Below are 22842 nucleotides of genomic sequence, written 5' to 3' on the forward strand. Positions count from 1 at the left end.
CATTTACACCCCAAGAGATCTCCCTCTTCTTAAATTCAAGAGATAGTCTTATATCTTTACTCTGCAAATCCCCCTTTAATTGTTTTGCCTCATTTAAAACATCTCAGTTTTTGTAACTCAGTGAATCTTGCCAGGGACTTGGTTATTGAGATAACTTTGAAAATAAGCACTTTTGATCCTTACAACATGTGTCTTGAGCCACACATGGTGGCACACTCTTGTAATCCTTGTACTTGGTAGGCTGAGACAGGAGGATCACAAGTTAAGGCCAGCCTCAGAAACTTAGACTCTCAGCAACCTAGCAAGACCCTGTCTAATAATTAAATAAGTAAAATAAGCAGGGGGTATAGCTCAGAAGGTAGAATGTCCATGGGTTAAATCCTTGATACAAAATAAAGGGTCTGTCATGACTGCCTCTCTAGTGAGGACAAAACAAAGGGCTTAAAATTCCCCACCTGCCTTTACTTTTTAACTCAAATCTGTATGGAGAATGTTGAATGTGAAGAGAATTTACTTTTTATCCAAAATTGGTTACCACTTTGACCACCATTTCTGCCAAAGGCAGCACATGCAAACACCAAAGGAAGCTTTAAAAAGTAATCTGCTAAATTATCTCCATCATTGTTTAGAGTCAAGGCCATGTGGAAAATTAAGCTATTACATATGTCTGGATCATATGAAAATAGAGGTCTCCACTGGCCATGCTGTGGAGTACTAGATGCAGTGTCTCTAGATAACAGATTGTCTAGTGGATCACGTCTATTTTCTTCCCTTTCCTGAAACATCTTATTCTTCTCTTAGCCCTATGCTTACGCCCTCCCTTCATCCTAATTCCTAGACTGTCTTTTTTCCACCTCATTTTAGTTTTCCTCCCCTCAATACATTTCCAGCCTCCAATTCTCCTCTGAAGTTATCTCCTCTGAGGAAATTATCACTCCTGGCTTCACTACCGACCACTCTTGCCTGTTTCTGCTGCAGGGCAAAGAGGAAGTATGTTTTCACTAATGGGGCTGGCTCTAGAGCCTGGCTCTCTTTCCCCTGCGGTTCTGTTTCCAGCTGTGAGCTTGTCCTCAGAAGACACCTTCCTGGCAGCTTGGCCTCATTCTGCTCCCTCTGTTCATAGTAGACCCCCTTATACCTCTCCTCCTCCTTCTCAGTCCAGCTTGGTGGTTTCTGGGTACCAGTATTCCATTTTATTATTGTGCCACTTCGTCTGAGAATTTGCCTTGTATATTTCTGCATAACAAGAGATTTTGTGCTGATAAGTTCAACGTGCATCTCATGCCTGCCTTACACAACCTTTTGTACAGTGTGAAGTTTAAATAACACTAAAAAATGAAGAATGAGGGATATTGACTGAAAAGAAAAAGAGTTTTGAAATGATTGTCCATTTAATAATAACATGGTAAATGACATTATGGCTTCTAAGCATTCTTAAACTGGAAATTTTAGGTGTATAAGAAAATAGATTAAGTATAAGCAAGATATTTATTATAAGGTACTCATTATGAGTTTTTTTCAGCCACATGTTCTTTAGTCTGCTCGTATTGGGTCAGAATAATTCAATAATATTGATACTGATGAACTATTTATAACTCTCAGTTTATAAACATCAAGTGAATTTTTTTCTCAGTGTCATAGTAGAAAACAGCCCTTAATGCCGACTAAGCTATTTGCTCTTGTGCCCATGATAAATAACAAGCAGACCTATTAGAAACCATTGAGAAAATGGACACTGTAATGTCAGCTCTAGTTAAAAATTATGCACAGTGAAAGCTGAAATTTAATTATTTTTTAAAGGAAGAAAAATATAGGAGCTGCTAGAAAAAAAAGATCATGAAATATTGAAGTGGGTCATGGCACTCAGCAGAACTCCTGCTTTCCTGCCATGGGCTCTGGTGTTGAATACACACTTCCTTCTCTAATAGAATGTAATTGCCTAGCAGGGTCAGCAGTGACCTGCACGTCAACAAACACACCTCTGCTTGCATTCCTGATGTCCGATTATAACAAAATGTTGTCATTGGCATTCTGAAGACATTTGTGTCACTAAAAGGGTATGAAACTTCTCAGCTAATTAGAAAACTCTACCTTTGGAAAAATGCAGAGTTAACATATTGACACAGGAGAATATGCTACAGTTCTTGGCTATCTTTTTCTTTTTTTCCTAGCAGCTCAACCTATCATGACTGCCTCAGGGAATATATCAATATAATATAAGCTGATGGTCAGTGAACTTCCAGCCTTCAAACTGGTCTTATTTTTTATGGGAACAGCAGAAGAAATGGAATACGGGAAGAGAACTGATAGATAAAATCATGTGCACTCAATATATGGAACACTGTTTTCATCTGGTTCATTATTAATGAAGCCTTCTGTTACAGTTAAATATAAAATGTCTCCTCAAGATACCATTTGTCAACATGTGGAGCCCAAGTAACTGAGCATGAGGCTAGCAATCCCATTACAGTGGATTTTTCCCAGGTCAGTAGCTCGCAGCTGGAGGTGGGTTCCTGAGGAAGGTTTGGGGGTCATATAAATGGCTCCTTCCCCTGCTTGCTCTTCTGGCTTTGCGCCTACAGGTGTGAGGAGCACAGCCCATGTGCTCGTCCTCTCTCTACTTTTTGCTGCCATACCCTGAGATCCATGGTCCTCGCTTTACATGGACTGAACCTGAAACCATAAAAAAAAATCTTCTTTCCTCTAAATTATATGGTCAGCTCTTTAGATTACATCTGTAAGAATGCTGACCTTGACACATTCTGATAAGGAAAACTAAAGATTCATTCCCATAGAGATTAAATACCTACAATAAAAGTGCTTGAACACTTTTTTTCTTTTTAAACAACATTTACTTTTTTTTTTTTTTGGTAAAGGCACAATGATGTTTTATTCTTGGTGTCACTTGCAAAAGTTGTCAGATTTAAAATGAAATTGTGTCAAACCCGGACCCAAAGAAGCCAGGGAAGCCAGAGGAGAAGGGCTCTTGTGCACACGTCATTTGCTTGATATACAGGAAACAGCATCAGAGCTAACCACTCACACAAGGACAGCTGCTTGACAGTCTCTCGAGCTCTATCCAAGGAGACAGTCTATGGAGATATTCAGACTACTCGCCCTAGTACCAGGCACAGCCTCTTACCAACTGTCCAGTTCCCACATCAACCACCATTCCAGTAAGCTTTCTTTCAAGGCATCTTTCATAGCTTCTCTTTCTCAAATACAAGCCCAACTTTTTTTGTTCCTTGGACATGCCAGGGGCCACCCCCTCAGCCTGTGCATGTGTGCCTAAGATTGCAGATCTATGTCCGTAACAAATCCATTTTGCCTGGAGATTCGACTTTCTGTTTCTGTTTGTTTCTAACACACACTTTAAGGAAAACTGAGCCCACAGCTGTGACCTTTCCCTGTTTATCCCCATTTGTGGTCCAGAAGACACATGGCTCACTCTGCTTCTTGCCATAGGCAGATTAAACTTTATTAATCCAGTTTGTAATCACTGAAAAACAGCTAGAATGGTTTATGAAGAGGCTAAGTGGAAAAGGGCTTATTTTATTAGTCTTGTTTCATTTTTAAAACATATACATGTGTTATTTTGATAAACATAAGGGCTAGGTGTGGTGGCACGTTCCTCTAACCCCAGTACTCAGGAGGCTGCGACAGTAGGATCGCAGGTTCAAGGGCAGCCTCAGCAACATAGCAAGACCCAATTTCAAAACAAAAAATAAAAAGTAAAAAGAGTTTGGGGTGTAGCTTAATGGTAGAGTGACACCCACTTCAATCCCCATCACCACAAATGAACAAAACAAAACAAAAACAAAAGCAGTGTTAAATAAGAAATAAGTGCAATTTTACCAGGAGCTTATGAGGGCAAACATTTGAAGTTGTTCTAGTGCCCTGCTGTGCACCCATTTTGAAGAATAGCAGCAGAATCTCAGAGAAGCTGAGGACAATGTGCCATTACTTACCATCAAGCAATGGGGGCCAGAGCCCAGCCACACCCATGTCAACTGATCAGCAAGGGGAAAAGACAATAGGTACTCTGGTCGTCTGGCGCTGGTGTTCAGAACTGACCTCCAGGGAATGGAGAAGATCTGTCTTGAGACAATAAGTTCTAACTTGTGAGCAAGTATGTAATGCACACCCTACTGGATGGCAGGGTTGTACTGCAGAGAGTTGGGTTTGGGGCTTTCATCAGAAGTAAAGACAATCTGAGTAGGAGAGAAGACATTCTCCTATAAAAGAAAAATGTGGCATTGATGACAATCAGAAGACCCTTCAGGTCCACTTGCAATAATGAATCGCTCTCTTCTATTTTTGAATTTAACATGAACAAATTAGGAACCTCGCCAAGGAATATGGATTCTGCATCCTATTACCCAGTCTACTGCAGTGTGTCTTTCTTCCTAATGTTAGTTAGCTTTAAGGCTGAGTTACTTATATTACTCTTACATCCATTTTGCTATTATTAATTAGGAAAGTACACAACTGCTAACCAGGTAATGACTTTATTATAAAATAACCTCTTGACCCTTGTCATGATCTATAAACATGGGATTTTACTTGTACATCTCGCTGGATCATTTTAATCTAGAGGCAATAATAGAGCAGGCCTTTAACTGCCTATTTAGTAATTGCTTGTTTATTAAGTACTTGACCGGAATGCTTCTCATTAACACGTGGGAAATTTGGAATAAAACAAAAGCAAAGTAGATTATTGATGGATGACGTTGCACATGGATGCTAGTGTCAGGACCTGCAGTGATTAGCGTCTGCCATTTTTTCTTTCAACACATACAACTCCTTTTGTGTCCTAGTTTCTGAGTTAGGAAATATATGACTGCCATAAGCCTGAGCACACAGAGGAGAGAGCCACTAAGCACCAGTCTTCAGGAAAGGTCATGCTTAGCAAAGTGTTTAGGGAGAGTGGGGATTTTCTAAGAGGTGGAGAGGTTTGATCTGAAAGAGCACAAACCAGGCTGCCTTTTTTGCTTTACATCTGAAATGTCCAGCAACCACGATAGGGTCTTGTGATGAAACTCAAATGCTTTGTTTATTAACTGGAGCACATTAAGAATATTATTTTCCTCAATCGTATTCTGTTTTCATTATTTTATGATAAATTCTCTTAATTTTTTTGTGGTACTGGGGGGAAACTCAGGGGCTTTTCTACCTCTGGGCTATACACCCAGATATATTTTATACTTTATTTGAAAACAGGGTCTCACTAAATTGCTGAAAGCCTTACTCAGTAGATGAGGCTGGCTTCGAACCTGTGCGATCCTTCTGTCTCAGCCTCCCAAACATGGGGATTACAAGCGTGCACCACCACACCTAGCTCCCTTAAATTTTAATGGGATAAAATGTATTTTACATGTATGGACTTGAAAATATCTGTCCTGTATTTGAATTTTATATCTGCACTTTAACTATGACTTCAGTGTATTGTACTTACTTGAAATTTCACCTCTGCATTTTAAAATTAGAAATAGCACATCCTATGTGATCAAGTCATACTGAGTATTAAATGATAAAATGATGTCAACTAGTGTGAAAGAGATGTTGTTTCTCACTTAATTTTACCTTATTAATGACCTGTGTTACAATACCCAGTAGGAATGAAAAGTAGATATTTTCTTACCTTCAGAGAAGAGAGTTATAAAGCTTTATAAATTATAGTGTCAAGGTTCTTTTATGGTCTGTCAGAAATTCGCTCATGGATCAACAGATGCCTTCAAAATTGATATTTATAAGCATATTGCTTATATCCAAAAAGGGGAGAGAAAAGAAGAGTGATTGCATCCGTCAGACTTTTGTTATTGTAACAAATACCCGAGACAAATTAACTTCAAGAGAGAGTTTTATTTGGGCTCACTTTTGGGAAGTTTCAGTTCATGGTTGGTTGGCCTGTTGTTTTTGGTCTGTGGTGAAGTGGCTCATCATGGGGAAGTATGTGGAGGAGGAATGGGGGCCAGGAAAAGCAACAGTGGTAGAGGAAGGGGCCAGGGCAGAAACATCCCTTCAAGACCATGTCCCCAATCACTAACTTTTTTTCTTAAGCTCCTCTTCCTAAGGGTTCCACTACCTTCTCAAAGTTGCACCAACTGGGGTCCAAGCTATGAACTTATGGACATTTGGGGTTCACTTACCCAAACCAGAGCAATGGTATCGACAGTGGTTGAATGTAGTATGATGTGTCTTGCTACAGACACACTCAGAACCATGAGATAAAATAGTTGTAAGACTGAATCTCTCAGCAAACTATGACAGGTAGTATACAGCTCTCTTACTCTGAGCCAGGGGGACATTTATAATCTCGGGACAATATATATCTGTATGCTATTTAGGTATGCATACAAGCAATCTTGGCGTACATTTCTTTTTTTAAGAAAAATAGCACCAGTGAGATTTGCCTCCAGGCCAGTTACTTGGCATTCATTAACAAGTAGGGAAGTCAAGTGGACAAAGAATTTGAATTAGGGGTTAGAAGTGGCAGATCTGCTGAAAATTATAGGGCTGAGATGCCTGTTTTTCAGTGAAAATAATTTAGGATGCTTAATTATGGAGTTAGGATTCCCCAGTGTTCTTTCAATTCCAACATGAACTTGCATACATACACATACGGAAACACACTTAAAATTTTATCTTCCAAATGCTCACATGTTTTATAATGTGGACATTACTCCAGTAAGTGTGTACTTGACATATAATTTCTGCCTTTGCTTTAGAGCCTTCTGTAGGTAACTGAAGCTTCTCAGCCAATGCGTAAGTTCAGCATGGCATTGTAGGAAATTTCTTTCTGTTGGTAAAGCACTACCCTCTTACTTAGACCCACTGGACACTGCCAGGGCTCCTGCCAGGAGCAGCCTTCATCACGTCAGCATAACCACCACCTGCAGAAGCCATTGCTGAGAATTGTAGGTAGGACAGGAGGCCTGTGGCTGACACTGAGTTGTCTGCTGTCCCCTCCTCAGACTTATCTTGGAGGCCTCTCAGGTCCAGACAAGTGATCATCCAGCTAACGCTTATGAGGAAAATGGGCTGGAGGTTGGCCAGGACAGCCCCCATGGTTTGGCATGGAGACTGTTTGCCAAAAACTTATATATCAAATTTAATCCTCATTGAGATGGACTAAGAGTGTGAAAACTTAATATGACATAGTGTGTAGAGATAGGGTCTTTGCCAGGTGATTGGAGAAAGTCTTCTAGTCCTAATCACTTGAATACCATCGGCTTTTAAGAAGAGGGAGAAAGAAACACATCTTCTTACTTGTTCTGTCTTGCCATGTGATATCTTGCCTCACTTGGGACTATTCCAGAAAAAACAACAACAACAACAACGACGACGACGACCAGATGTGGCTACATGACATTTTACCTCCAGAACTGAGTGCCAAAATAAACATCTTTATAAAGTGCCCAACTTCAGATATGTTATTACTGAAAAAATGGACTGAGACAACAGATGACAGGGAACGCATACACAACAGGCTACCACATTCCAGCTCTAATTAGATTCTTTTTGTATCATATTAGTAAATTCTCTGTAGTTTAGTGGCAATTGGTGAGAATGTTACTTTTATTTTCAAACTTTTAGAAATATCCTATCCATGTGAGCCTGAGAGATGAGTCTTGCGAGTGACTCCTACTGAGTTACTTGGTGACCGGACACTCTCATCTGTTTTCATTCCACTATGCCAGTATTGAGCCCTGAGCATTCCAAAGCAGGCTTACATTTATTCTGTCTCTGCCCTAAAAATTTCTGCTTTTGAGATCCTCTAATATTTTTATGCTTTTTCCCCCAAAACTACCATGAGCCATTATAATAACCTGGTAAATCACAAACAGCATCTAACTTTAGTTAGAGTTTATTCTTTATGATAAAAATTTCTCTGAATTACAAAGGACACTAATTCAAAATTTAAACCACAAATTATCTATACTAAAAATATTTTAATTTATGATTATTTTAAGTAGCCATTGATATGTGGGAAATAGAACACTTGAAATTAGAACATGACTTCACATCTTTGTTCTGCCTAAAATTATCTGAGCTATAATTTATAAGAAAAATCCACAAAACCCACTTTCTTGAAGCTCCCTTACTACGTCTTCATCTAGTTTGGGCCCACTCATTTTCTCTTCCATGTAATTTAGTTCCCTCCTCTCCTTAGAAAGTGGAAGTGCTTGAAAATAATGGTGACATTGCCAGACTCCTTATTTGTAAGATAGATTTTTTGATATCTGGTATAAAAGGGAAGCCTTAAGCATTATTTATTTATTTATTTATTTATTTATTTTTGGTGGTACTGGGGTTCCTGGAAACCCTTCTACCTCCGGGCTACACTCCCAGACCTACTTTATAGTTTTTTATTTGGAAACAGGGTCTCTTAAGCCAGCCAGGCTGGCTTCGAACCCGTGCGATCCTCCTGTCTCTACACAGAGATTACAAGTGTGCACCACCATGCCCGGCTAAGCATTATTTATTTTTGCTAAAGACATAGGAATGCACAATCACAGCTTGATAGCTAAGGGAGTGGAGATTTTTCACTTCCCCTTTTACAAAAACAAGAATCTGAACAAATGGAAAGTCAACGACTTTTCTAGGACCAATCAGCAAACTCGAGATTCAGGGAAAACTGAGAATCCCGAATGAATAGGGAAGACTCCAGAATTTGCTCACTAGAGACACAAGCCATATAAGTCAATAGAAAAATTAGCAGAGAAGTTTTGCAGAGTTTCTAAAGGCCGAGGATGGGCTAGTGTAAAACCGTGAAGCTTCTAAGAAGTATAGTGCTAAGGAGATTTCCATCATCTTTTATAAGCTTTTCCTCCAAGAACCAACCGGTTTCTGACAGGGAGGAACAAGAAAAACCAGGAGAAAGCTCAGTATCCCCCTCATATATGGCAGTGCTGACCAGGGCTGAAGGAAGCAGGTGGAAAGTCTACCCAGACTCAAGCTGCAGAGTGATTGTCAAAGTCTACCTGAGATACTGCTATCATCCATTAGACTGAAAGAGAGAACAGAGACCAACTCCATGTCTCAGCCTGAAATTATCTTCAATTAGATATAATGGGATACATTCAGTATAATAATTTGATGTTCTTTTACCAAGCTCACCTTTTATTTTGTTTGTTCATTTATTTTTTGGTGGTACTGGGGTTGTTGGAAGGTCTTCTACAGCAGGTTCGAAGCCAGCCTCACTGGCTTAAGAGACCCTGTTTCCAAATAAAAAGTATAAAATAGGTCTGGGAGTGTAGCCCGGAGGTAGAAGGGTTTCCAGGAACCCCAGTACCATACAAAAAATAAATAAATAAAAGGAATGATGTCTGCCTAAGAATGTTTATTAATAAAGATCTGTTTCAGGCTAAACTTTCAGGCCACTTGGCACTTAAACAGGATATTTTATGTCAGCAATATATTTGAAACATATTGCTCAAAATCCATCATATTTGAAAAAAAAGCAAAATGGCTTAAATTCCTTTCTCCGACTTGCTGAAACTAACATCAATTGAGATGAGCTGCCATAGGGAAAGGAAACTGTGTACGTACCTTTTACCATAGGCCAGTTCCGGGGCTTAGCTCCTTAGAATTATATACAAGCCATGTGATTGTTTTCTCAGTTACTTTTACATAAATACTAATATTCTGAATTTATGTATGATGTTCCCAGGTTACATAGGCACCAAGATCTGATTTTTATACTCAAGACAGTGATCTAGGGCTTTTATCTTATTCCCTGATCTTCTGCTTATTCTTACTGTAGAAGCATTAAAATAATCAGTTAAGGTTTTGGGAACAGTTTCCTTATGAATATGCATGCCTTATCTTTCAGTGCCATAGGTAGGGACATCTATTCATCTTGAAAATGAATATTTCTAACCGTTCTAAAATCAGAACTAATGATGTGTGGACAGAACACAATCAGAAACCATCCTGGTAATAAAATCATGGTGTACTTCATCAAACGATTCTTTGATGCGCAAAGTCAACAATGTACTCAGAGAATGAAGAATGATGCTCCCCAAACACGGCCAGTCTGCTCACAGGGAAGTAGGAATAGGGAGCATTAACTGAGCCGAGACAGAAACCTGCAGGATGCCTCAGGCAGAGAGTACAAAGAAAAGAGAACCAAGACAACCATTGGGATTCAAAGGGTTTATCTGGACTGTGAAAGGAAGTCAGGAAAATGGGACTCTGATTTCCAGAGAAACCAGAAGTTGACCATCACAACTAATACTTAAGAACAGCATGGTTAAGGGGGAATGGAGTCTCCAGAGAAGCACAATCCCAAGAAATTACATCAGAGAGTCAGGTTCTAAAATAAGTTTAAAATTTTGACTGTCACATATTATTTTTGGAATAAATTGTGAGGGTGTCACCCTCCGAGACGGGTAGCTAGAGATTGTGAGATGAGGGGTGTGGGAGGGGGCAGGTGTTCAAGAAGAGTTTGCTAGTTTGCAGGAGAGGAAGCTGCATGGGTGAGCATACAAACCAGGCCACTGCCATCAGTGGCTGCCTGGGAGAAACCCTCACATCTGTAGGTAGCTATGGAAGTCAGTGTGGCATTTGTCCAAAAATGCAGGTTGATATTAATTAGAGGGAACTAAAAATGAATAGACATCTACATCGAAAACGGTCACATCTCAGTTTTTCAAAAGCTACAGTGAATAGAGAATAAAATTGACACAAAATTCTGCCTCCTGGCTTACAGGGCTGCCATTTTATTATTCACTTGCCCTTTTGTGATGATCTGAAGGTGTCAGTCTATTAGGTGGTATGCTCTAGCAAAGCAAAAACAAAAACAAAAACCCTAGTATGCTCACTGGCTATAATCCAATGTATATGTTCACAAGGGAGGTGGAGGAGAGGTAGATGGGTAGAAGTGGCTGTAAAGTCACGGTGCATTCTGGGAAGGAGTCAGTGTGTAGCAGAGTTCATGGACCCATAAGAGAGGGGAGAAATAGTTTTATAGCTGGGGCAGAGGGTATATAGAGATGCTAAGTTTCACATTTCTCACCAGTCTACTCGAGAGCTGGTCTTTTATTTAGGTATTTAAAATTTGATTGCTCATACATAACCAATGACCTGGTAATGCTTCCACAGAATGTGCAGTATCAAACATGAGAACCATGATATTCTAATGAGACACAATAATTCAAAGAGAACTATTTGTTAGCTTCTAAAGACACAATTAATTTTTTTTTCTCTAGACAAGGAGAAACCATAGAGGAGCAAATAAGGTGACCTAACTGAGCGGGATGGGAGGAGGGAAGAGGGAAATTTGTAATGTACACGATGTACATTCACAAACAGATCTAAGCCCATTACTAAGCCAAATATGAGAAAGAGGGAGGAGAAGGAGGGGATGGAGTGGGAATTGGTAAGGGCTAAATGAGTGATTCTGTGCATGTGTGCCTTTATCATCTTTTACCCCATTAAGATATCTGAAACAATGCACCAACTTTTTTTAAAAAAATGTGTTTTATGACAGGTTAAAATACTAATATTGTCTTATACTGAGGTCATTTTTTTCCAACAGTGGTGCCACAATAATCTCATGATCCCCACCACCACATCCCCACGTGGCTGAATTCCAACATTGTTTAAAGAGAGTTTGATTTTCAACCTGTAGATATTTGGTCTGCATTGCAGACCTCCTGCATTATGAGGCTAAGGAAAAATTTTAAAGATCTGTACTTACAAAAACATCAGAAGAGATGCTGGTGCTCAGCCTAATGAAATAGTCAATGTTCTAAGAGGTCTGAAAACCTCAGAGGGAAGCACCCTGGCTTATCCCTGTAGACTCCCAACTTTCCAACTGCTTTTTTCTCTGTCTTAGGTTCTGGTCTGGTGTGAAACATTCAGAGGAAACTCTGTAAATGAGTCCTCTGATTAAGCTACTTCCCTTCTCGTTACTCAAAGTTTCGTCTGGTTTTCATAACTATCAGACCCTCCTAGCCCTTAGGTACAGCATTATTCCTCAATCTACACTGCTAACCAAGTTACCTAAGGCTTACCTGTGGTATGCCTTAGATTCCAGGTCCTGACAACGCTAAACTATTATGTAAACTACTTTGTGTTCTTATGTGGAATTATCATTTTTGAGTGTGCACATAGTAAATATTTGTGGATGAACAAATGGATATTTCTTTTTATTTTGTAGTACTGGGAATTGAACCCAGGGGCATTCCGCCTCTGAGCCACACATCCAGCCCTATTATTTTATGACTTATTTTGAAATAGAGTCTCACTGAGTTGCAGAGGGTCTCACTAAGTAGCTGAGGCTCGCCCCAAACCCGCAATCCTCCTGTCTCGGCCTCCCAAGTACTGGGTTTAAAGTCCGGCTAAATGGATATTTCTTAGTAGCCTTTCTAACAGAAATAGGCTCCCATGATAAGTATTTGAAAGCACCTGAAGCACTGAGGTGCAGTTATTGGATATTTGAAGGCATTGAAAGGGAAAGTGATGACTTAGATGGCCTTGGAACACTTCAGAGGTTTTGGCTCCAAACTAACACACACACACACACACACACACACACACACATTCTCTCTCTCTCTCTCTCTCTCTCTCTCTCTCTCTCTCTCTCTCTCTCTCTCTCTCTCTCTCATGCTAGCACTCTTTATGGCTATACCCTTCCTCAATCCCCTGGCTTTCAAGTTGACTTTTATCCTGAGCAGTTTGTATAGTGTTACCTAGATCTTTAAATGAGATGAAGAGGGAAGGGAGGGGAAAAAAATCCATCTAGAGTTTAGCTCTATAATTGCAAGATTTGCAGACACTGGAAACTTCCACAAAGCAGTTCTTTGCCCTTGGGTGAGTTGCTGAATCTCTGGAGCAATCTTTTCCTCTTTTGCATGCTCAGAGTAAGGTGGCAAAGATGAAAGACAGCTTTGAGCTTCAGCTACAAATCAGAGCAGAAGGGTAATGCTTGACAGCCTCAGAATTATAACTGATCCAGCTTGGCTCAGCAGTGATAGGAAGTAGGTCAGATTGCGACCAGGGCTCAGAATCTGCTAGAGAACATGACATCTTCTTTAATATTCAAATACTTTCCCATTGTGTTCTCTAAATATTTGCCTTTTGCACTTTCTTTGTGCTTTTAATCTTCATATTTTTGAGGAACAAAATGAGCTATGAAATCTTTGATATGGAAAGACTGAAAAAAAAATCTGACTTCTAAGCTAATAATATGGATTTAAATCCTAATAGTATTTATGACACTGAGGGCATTTTGTGAGAAGAGATAAACAGATCAATAGCTTGGAATGTGAAGCCCAAGAAAAGGTCCTAGTATCCATAAAAATTAATAACTGATAAATGAGCATATTAAATCAATGGTCAGGGTGTTCATATTTAATAAATTGTGTTGAAGAAGATGCCCATTAGAAAAATCCGGCCATCTTGCCACCAAAATAAATATTTGAAATAAAATCCAAAATAGATTTTAAACATGAAAATCACAAAACTAAAACTAATATTCATTTGATTTTCAGATAAAATAAAAGCAATGGCAAAAATTGATAGATTAAAATAATTACCATTCTGGAGAATACCTGGACATCACAGAATAGCATATACAAAATTAAAATTCATAAAAATAAAAGAATAAATACATATAATAAAGGATTATTTTATAAATATGGAGGATTTATACACAGCAATAAGATGTGGACAAAAAGACATAAAGATAATCCAAAAGACTAATTAAAGTAGATAGTGAACATTTGAAAGGTGTTTTCGTTTTTTCCTTTAGAGTGAGAGAGAGGGCAAATGAGAATGACATCCATTGTCTTTTTTCAGTGCTGACATTTGTGGAGAAATACCAGCAGATGAAAATGCTGATATTGAGAATATAAATATAAAATGGTAGAGACATGCTATAAGTACCTTGGTGATAGGGGTCTCAAAATGTCCACTTCCTTTGAACCTACACTTCTGTGCTAAGATTCATTCAGTAGCATAACTCAATCTCAAAAGAGTGTTGAATGTCCATCAGACATTTATAAGATTCTTCCTTGTGCACATATTTTTAACAACCCCAAACTGGAAACCAGCATCAGCTTGACAAACTATTAGCTACCTATTGATTAAGATTTCCAGCAACATTCTGAAATATTTTCAGGGCTTTCATGACATATATGTGAGTTGACAAAGACCACCCGGTGCCTTTACAGGGAGGCGCAGTCATAAGATCTTCTGTAGGATCTAGAAGAAGGGATTCCTTATCAAGCTTACTCTCAGACTGCAGGGGCTAATGCAAGTGGCCACCCTCCAGGTAGGCAGAATTTAAGAAATAATTCAGAAATAAAAATTGCAAAACTTGGCCGGGCGTGATGGTGCACGCTTGCAATCCCAGCATTCGGTAGGCTGAGTTGGAGGATTGCAGTTCTTGAACAGCCTCAGCTACTTAGCAAGGCCTTTTGCAACTCAGTGAGACCTTCTTTCAAAATATAAAAAAAAAGACTAAAAATCAGGCTGGGGGTGCAGCTCAGAGGTACAGTGTCCCTGGGCTCCATCCCCAGTACCACACACACACACACACACACACACACACACACACACACAAAAAAAAAAAAAAAAAAAAATTGCAAAAATTGATGATCCAGTACTGATTGTCTTGGAAGGAGATGGACATCAATATGTCACTGGAAGTTTTATGTCAAGGGTTGCACTTGTGGAAAGCATAAGAATCAGGATTGAGAAAAGAAGGAAGAAAACTAGGTATAGACTATGGGGAGATCTTCCTGTCTTTAGGAAGATGAGCTCACAGGGGATTGTGGAGGCCTATTGCTTCTGCTTGAGTTGTACAGTTGGACGTAGTGTGCACATATACGTTCTTGTTTAGGTGAGATGCCTATAATCCTTAGCTCCTGGCATCTGAGGAATAATTCTTCGCTCCTGGTTCATTCATCTTCAGAATTTTTGGACGCTCAAACTTCAAAATTTATTTTGCTTCAAGTTGAATTTTTTAGTTTTCATGTGTATCTTAAGTTATTTATTTTTCACTTATGCCTAACTCATCCATGGTTTTGTTTTTATATTTTTATTTCTAAAATCTTGTTTTCATAGCATCATAAGATTTGTAATACTCCCTTACTTTTCCCTGTAGTTTGCAACTACTCACAATGTGAACATTTTGGCCACATTTCTTTGGTAGCCTGTTGCTGAAAGCCCTGCTCTCTAAATTTTTTTGGGTGCCTACAACTGTTATTTCCTATTCTTAATGTTTCCCACCATGCCTTGTGTTTTCTGCTATGTTTTCTTTAAATTCACATTTAAATTTTAGTTAATTTGGGGCTCATTTGAATCTTTGGGAATTCTAAGAGCTTAGACCAAAAGTGCACTTCTCAACAGGGGATTCTTGCTTAATTTTTCTGCCTAAGAGTAATGATAGAGCCTGGGTAAGTATGAGGGTTTTTTTTGAGAGAAATAAAAATAATCTAAAGTTAGGCTGTTAACATTTGTTTAACTCTGTGAATATACTCAAATCCTAAATTGTGTAATTTGAAAGGGTGAAACAGGATGTGAATTATATCTTTATAAAGCTATTATACAAAAAATAGTTCAGAGAAGGTTGAATAAACTTCCTCAACTATTTCTGCAAGGAAATGAGAAGCACGGGGAGTCAAACTTTCTCCCAGGAGTGCTAAGGTTCAGGGCCATAATGTGGAGAGAATATGAAAGCCTAGCATGTCCTCAGTCCACAATTTGAGAAAAAGAGAGGATGAATTGAGTGTAAAGTTCAGCATCCTTGTCAGCAAGTAAGGTTTTCATCTTCATCAGCTATCTATCAATATCAGTTTTATTAATATCTAATTCTTTTATTTTTGCCAATACTGCTCTCTTTTCTCTAGTATTTCCTAGTATGATGCATTTTAAAAATATATTCTCACTGCTTTTTTTAAGTGAGGATTTTAGATTATAGTTGTGCCTGAAGAGTTTTTCATATTAGTTATTAATTTTTCCATGTTGCCTTTAAAATTCATTCATTTTTGTGATAGACTTTTTCCTCCTTCTAAGCTTTAAGAAAAAAAAGCGTGATTTAATTATTTTAATTATTTGTCATGTATTACAAATATTGTGCTTTGAATTGCTGCTTTATTTCAGTTTTATAATATTTCATTACTTCTATTATAGGATTTTACAGAGAGTTATTTACCACAGGTCATCATTAGCATTTAATTAGGTACATAAAATTCTTTATTTGTGGTACGGGGAATGGAATCCAGAAACTTTCTACCTCTGGGCCATACTCCCAGAACTATTTTATTTTTTATTTGGAAACAGGTCTCACAAGAGAGCCTTACTCAGTAGCTGAGGCAGGCTTTGAACCTGGGACATCCTGTCTCAGCTTCTCAAGTACTGATTACAAGCGTGCATCACTATCCCTGGCAATTTTTAAACTATGTCTTAATATAAGAAATACAACAAAGATGTACTGTAGATAATGCAAAGAGAAAAAAAAAAAAACCCAGAACAGAACAACACAAAACTAATGTTTTTTTTAAACATAGAAATAAAAATTTGCATAGCATTACCCAAAATACAAAATAAAAATTATTCCAAATATTACAAACTGTTGAGAGGTAAATTTAATTTTACAAAATGTAGTCTTTGGTGTAGAGGTTGCAATGAAATTCCTTTGCTAAAAGGATTTTATGAAGGATTATGTGCTTTAGCTGCGGGAATGTAGAAATGGGTTTTCTTTTCCTTACTTACTATTTTTTTTTCCTTTTGTCACCAGCAATTAGAGGGAAGACAATGTAAAAGCTAAGACCAACACTTATTAGTTACTTCTAAGAGGGCCAGGCAGTGTTTTGCATTTACATTGGAATTATCTACACTAGACAGCATCAGTGTCTAAGACAGAAAATGACCTCTGCAGTGATTTTCAATGAAGATGTTTCTTAAGGATTCAGTATTCAGACCCTTTCTGACTAAGCAAGAGTGGGGAGCGGGAGCAGGTTCTGACACAGAGACAAGAAAGGGGCATGGCTGTGTGCAGGATGATGGGGTTACCACTCACCAGAAATGTGGGAAAGGGAAGATGGGGGAGAGGAGACCGGGAAAACTACCACCGCCAGATCAACAAAAACTAAAAATACTCACGCCTTAAAAAGTGGGCGAGGGTGTTAATCTACAGTAGTTTTATGCATGACTGGAGCTTGTTCTCAGACACTGATCGAAGCTTGAGATGTATATCAATGACACAAGTGACAAAGTGTCTTGAAGGAGTTTATATCCTATTAGGTAAGGGCTAATTGGATGGTGTGTGCATGTACATCTCCAAGAGTCTTTTATCTCATTAATATGTATGACTACAATGCACCAATAAAAAATTTAAAAATAAAGATTTTATATTTCTAAAAAAAACAAATACAAAAAAGTCCACAATTGAAAATTGCCTAAAGATTATTTTTCTCTCTAGGCTCTGGTGCTGCCCATCCACATAGACTGAGTTGGATGAGAACAGAGATCCCAAAGATAACATGATCCCTCTTGGGAAAACCAGACTGATGAAAATTATTAGGGAATTCTTTGACAGCTTGTAGTAAAGCTGAACTTTCACCATCCATGAGAGCTATCCTCTCCTTGTCTTGGCCTTTAGCCCACAGAATATGGTCCTATGGGAACAAATGTCAGTCTCCAAGAGGAAATAGCTCCTTGCTAATCCATTGAGTAAATTTATTTCACAGAGTATGGTGCCTTCAATAAGATTCTTAGTGTCTGTCACACAGAAAGATTAATTTTGCTATTAGGAAGCTCTATTTATTTATTTAGTCTCACTAACACTATTAGAAACGGGCTCACAGAAATCAACTGCTGGGATTTCAGATTTAATACTCTATCCTGAAGTGTGGGAAACAGCAACCAGGCCTCACTCCTCATTTTTCATCCCAGTGTCTAAGAATGCTCGGGCCTATTACAGAGAACCAGTAAATAAGCACCGATTTTAAGATGCTTTAGAGAAAAGCTTACTCCTTTTTCAACCAAGAAGCAATAAAAACCTAGAGATGTTCCTAACTAAAATATAAGATTAGGAATTTCCATGTATTTGAACCGTTATGATTTTATATAAGTATTTTAAATCATTTTTACTAGTGATTAATGATCATTATAGTTTGATGCCTTACCAGAAATCAAATTATTTTGAATAGCATAAACTATAACCGTGTAATATAAATTATAATGGTATAAAATAATAAAGTAAATAATCTTCATACCCTAGCCAAACTTCTTCAAAATGAAATGAAAATTTGCTTATGATATAAATTTAACATGTGACTCTTAAATGGCTTGGGCTTGGTGGTTGAATGTTGAATGTCAGGTCTTTGCTTTCTTGGGTCTTCCCAGTCACCCATCCCATAAGAGCAACCTAGTTGTGTGTGTGGTGCTAGGGATCAAATACTAGACCTCACACATGGTAAACAAGTACTGTGCTACTGAGCTACTTCCCCAACCCCAGATCTTTTCTTGAACTTTACGTGTTAGATACTTTTATTTGTTCATTTTATGTCTCTTAGTAGGATATAAACTCCTTGAGGTCATACTGTAAATCACATGCATTGATATCTCAAACTCTTACACATGCCAATGACCTAAAAATGTATCATTCCATGTTCAGAATAGTCTCTAGTTTCTTTCAGGGGCCTTTGGGTAGTGTGTACTGCTAATCGCTCTTGAGGCTTTTGAATCTAAGACTGCATTTCTCTCAGCTTTTGAACAAAGCATTCAAGCTCTTTTCTAAGTGGTTAACAATGCCAATGCCCAAGACTCTGGCAACTAATTTGGAGCTCCTGATCTCTGGCCAGGTACCAGTTTGCAAAAACCAAATGTCACTGTTTTTCTTCTTTCAGGACCAGTGGGAGGATTTGTTTTAGATTGAGGATTCTATCATTGAGAATTCTAACAGGAAAGAAGAAATTACCCTATTGTCTTGTTTAATCATGGTCTTGAGGAGGTTGGGTTAGAAAACAGCCAGGAATAGATAGCCTCACATGGTTCCTGATCCACAGGTTTCTAAAATCCCAGGGGCGTTCTACCTCCGAGCTACACCCCCAGCCCTATTTTTTAATTCTTTATTTTGAAACAGGGTCTCATTGAGTTGCAAAGGACCTCACTAAGTTGCTGAGGCTCACCATGAACCATGATCCTCCTGTCTCAGCCTCCCAAATGCTGAGATTACAAGTGTGTGCCACCACACCCAGCTCTGGTGCTTTTTACTAGGTTCCCAGGCCACTGGATACTCCATATTCGTCTATTCTTCCATTATCACCAGTTCCTAGACACTGGATTTCTCAAGAGACATGGATGGACAACTACTTTAAACTCCTAGGCATGCTAGGATAGATGATAATCCCCAGATGTTCTCTGACAGTTAAGAGAGTGCTCTACAAAAACACACTGGAAACACATTTGGCACCTGAGGTCTCTGTCCACATGCCAGCAAATCAGATGTTAGGTCCTTATCAGTCTCATAGGTTTGGCCCCACTGACAGGGGAGCAAGAGAGACTGCCAGGAAGGTCCTATTCCTCCCCTGTGCTTGCTTATACCACGGGGCTGTCTCTTTCAGTGTTTTTAGTTTCCATCTCCAACTTTGGGTTACATGTTGCCTAACGCCACTTTTCTAAAGAAAATATAACACAAGTTTATAGAAGAGCAATAAGTAACCTTTATGTGAATATATATTTATCTTAAATGTGTAAATGTTAATTGCAAACACTCAAAATTAAATATATTAGAAAAAAAATTGTTTCCAAATCTCTTTCAGACATAAGATTACTACAGAAAATGTATTATGTGTTTTTAAAGTTCTGAGTATGTTTTTGGTTGATAGTTGCTACTATGTATTGCTTTTCACTTAGCATAGAACCAATATTTCACTTGCTAAACATTTTAATTGATATGTATCAATTAATTAAATTATTAAAATATATTAAATTATCATTATAGAATTAATATTAATTCAATATTAATTAATCTTAATTAACATTAATATTTTATACTTAACATTTATGTTTAATATTTAACCGAACATTTATATTTAAATGTCTAATATTAATATTAACCAATTTAATAATAATATTAATATATGCTAAATTACATATAATTAAGTTATTAATATATATTACTACTTCAAGTAATCCTGTCACATCTTAAAGAATCAGCCCCTGAATTGGGGGATGGATTTGTCTCCAGCTTTAATTGTTGAGTTGTCATCATTATCAACAGTGGACAGCATGTACAATGGTGAGCCCATAAGATTATAATGGAAATTAAAGATGTCTACAGATGTAGTCATTGTTAGCCTAGGTGCATAGCACAGTACTCATGCATTTGTGGTGATGTGAGTACAGAAAACATATTGCTGGTTACCTAAAAGTATAGTGCATACAATCACAAAGGGTGCATAATACTTAACAATAACAAACGACTATGTTAGTGGCTTATGTAGTTGCTATACTATGTAATGATACTTTAATCATTTAAAAAAAAAATTGGAGTTTAGAACTCTATGCCCCTGTGGATGGACCTGACTATTGGAACTGGTTTATATAAGCCAAAAATCTGTATGCCTTCCTCTGTCAATTGCCTTAGACAAGTAGAGATATATTTTGGCTTTTGTGCCGTATTTTTCTTGAGTGAAGATAAAATGGGGGTTTTCTTCCTGAAATATGTATCAGCTAAGCAGAAAGAAGTGATCTAGAAGTGCACTGAGTGTGCGGAGAGCTCACGGATATGTAAGTGCAATGTGAGTGTGTGTCCTGACATCCTGCACTCTGAGTATCTCACACCCAGCTGACTTAGAATGTTCATTTTGTTTGCTACATAACAAGGATTCCTCGTCCTCACCAGCATTTGTTGTTTGTGCTTTGAATGGTTGCTATTCTAGTTGGAGTTAGGTGAAATCTCAGGGTAGTTTTGATTTTTGTCTCTTGGATTGTTAGTGATGTGGAGTATTTTTTCATACATTTATTGGCCATTTTAATTTCTTCTTTCGTGAAGTGTTTATTTAGTTCACTTGCCCATTTTTTATTTGGTTATTTGTTTTCTTAGTGCTGAGTTTCCTGAGTTCTCTGTATGTGCTAGATATTCATCCTCTATCAGAGGAGTAGGTGGCAAAAATCTTCTCCCATTCTGTTGGCTCTCGATTGAGGTTCTTGATAGTTTCCTTTGCTGAACAGAAGCTCTTCAGTTTAATGCAATCCCAGTATTGATCCACGTTTTAGTTTCTTGTGCCTTTGAGGTCTTGTTGAGAATGTCTTGGTCTGACATGTTCAATCAGACATACATACAAGCTGAAGTTGAAAACTGGACTTGTGTGGAGTGATATTTTCTCTTTGTTTTTGCTGGGCACAATTACTTGCATTGACAAAAAAACACTTGCCATGTGTGACCAAGAGAGTCAAAACTAAATGTTTCAATAAAATGTGATAATCACCTTGGAATCCTAGATGAGCGTCACCAGCTATTCTGTGGAGTGAGAGGCAGACTGGACCTGCTGTGACAGTACTTTGCTTAGAAGGGGTGAGGATGACCCAGCTGGAAAGAAAGCCAGGAGAAGATGCAGATGAAGAGAAACAGCTTCTCTTTAAAGTTGCCAAATAGGGCCCTGAGTATCTTGTGAGAACAGATAAAGGTAGACAGCTGATAAATAAGTAAATAGATGTGTATATAGTAAACACATATAGATTGAAAGGTATTATATAGCAAAACTGAATTGTATACCTCCTCTACCAAACACCTGAGCTTAGCAGCACCCTAAAGTGTTTGTCTTTTACCCTGGGTATCACATAGCTGATGGGGAGTTGTAGATTGCTGTTTCAGCCTGAGACTATAGGACAGTATCATGCCACGTATTGCGTATATGGGAGAAGAACAAATTTTAAAATGTAAAGCATAGTTTCTACTGAATGCATATTGATTTCCCATCATTGAAAAATCAAAAAATCATAGGTGAACCATCTGAGTATACATAGATCTGTGTGTGTCTTCCTAAATATGAATAATTAATGGTAGATAGATTAGACAGAAACAGAGGTAGATGATAGAAAAATAGATTAACACATAAACAGATACACAGAATGGATAGAGAGCTACGTATAGAGATGTTCTCTCTATGATCAGTGCAAGCCTAGAAGATAATGGGTTCTCAATGAACAGCTAATGGTTAAAATTATTATTTGTTAATAGAAAATATACCTTACATAAACTTTGAGATCTTGATACTGTGAAGTTTTTTCCATCACTCCATGTTTTATTCAATAGCCCAATGAGCCCCACACCACTGTGAGGGGTACACCCAGGGCAGATGTTGCAGGCAGCTAGAGACTTGATGCTATCTAGCCCAAGTTCTCCTTTCTCTTTATAATATTTTAAAAATACAGCCTAAATATGGATGAGACAAACATCTGTAACAAGATAAGAGGATGAACTTTTTATACTTAGAAGGTAGATGAGATTGAAGCCAAGAGGAGACATTAGGGACTGGCATATATAATTCACAAGCAATATAATCACTATGAAAATACAATCTCTTTTACTTTTCCTTTAGAAACCTCGTTGCCATCTTTTAAAAGTGCTTGTGTAAGTAAAACCGGCTTATTAAAATGCATAAGGTCTGGCTTGCCTGGCTGTCACCAATAATCAGTGTTTTTATCTGCAGTCCTACCACAATGCTTCCTTTAGGCCAAATGTGGCTCTGGGTTTTGCAAGCATGGGACTGTGGTCCATTGCTGCCCCCACTACTCATTGTCTCACTTCTCTCCTTCACCCGTAGCACCCTGGGCCTCCCACCAGCACCTGCTCTGCTCTCTGAACCTTTCCTAACAGTT

Source organism: Muscardinus avellanarius (genome assembly GCF_963383645.1).
Source record: "Muscardinus avellanarius genome assembly, chromosome: 9".
Lineage (NCBI taxonomy): Eukaryota > Metazoa > Chordata > Mammalia > Rodentia > Gliridae > Muscardinus > Muscardinus avellanarius.